The sequence below is a fragment of the Etheostoma cragini genome, chromosome 1 (genome assembly GCF_013103735.1).
Source record: "Etheostoma cragini isolate CJK2018 chromosome 1, CSU_Ecrag_1.0, whole genome shotgun sequence".
Lineage (NCBI taxonomy): Eukaryota > Metazoa > Chordata > Actinopteri > Perciformes > Percidae > Etheostoma > Etheostoma cragini.
In genome coordinates, this window is record NC_048407.1 from 32224830 (window position 1) to 32225897 (window position 1068).

Below are 1068 nucleotides of genomic sequence, written 5' to 3' on the forward strand. Positions count from 1 at the left end.
TATATAGAGTATACATGCATTATATTTGTTCATGTGTAGCCCATATTACACAGAAAACATGAACTATTTCCTTATCTTATGTTCTGTGCTTTATGGTATGTATGTGCAGCCTTCATCGAAGATATAAGAAAAAAGATTTTATAATTGTGGAAAAATAACTTTAAGCAGGAAACTAAAGATTTGCTGTTGCACACCCATTTGGGTCCGTGGAAATCCAAACCATGAGGACATAAAGCCTCTGTCAAACAAACATAATCTTTAAAGATCAACATCACTAATCCAAACATCAATCCACTCAGACAACCCTCCAGACCTTACACAAGAGACACATTCTCGTGTCTCTTGTGTGAAGTCAGAACCAGTCAGGTTTGTCCCTCCAACAGAAATATGCAAGGGTGGGACTTCTACAGTATTTCATGTTAAGCCGTTTAAAGTCTCGCTTTGTCAGCCCATGAGGAGTGGAGGAGGGTCTGGCTACTGCACACAGCTTTAAGGGATGGGAGAAAAACCTGCTCTGGTTTATTGGCGTTCCTTGTAACCAATCACAGTCGTGTTGGGTGGTGCCGCTGCAAAATAGACGTTCAACAGAAAACTCAGATTGGACAGATAGTCTAGCTACCGGTCTCAATTTACCCTGCAGAGATCTAAGGAGCAGTAAGAGAAACACTAGGTAACTTAGATTAAGTAATGTTTCCAAAATTGAGTGGTTCATCAACACGTAACAGGGTGAACGGCACTTCTGCATTGGCTTTGCGGCTCTCTACCGGCTATAACCGCAAGTTTTCCAGATCGGGTAGTGGATCTGTAGTTCCAATGAGACATAATGGGACAATTTTTCTTCCAACCTTTAGGGGCACAGAAGCGGGAAAAGTCGCATAGTGTTGCTTTGACTACAGTCCTCATAAATCCACCGGAGTTTAACATTACAACACAAAGAATGTGGATGGAAAAAGTGAAAACACATGCATCCGGTGGAATTTCCTCCTTCATCGGAGCGATCTCGGATTTGGAATTTCATATAGACCAAGACACCCATGACTTATTTTGTTACACAACAAAGCAGGAAGT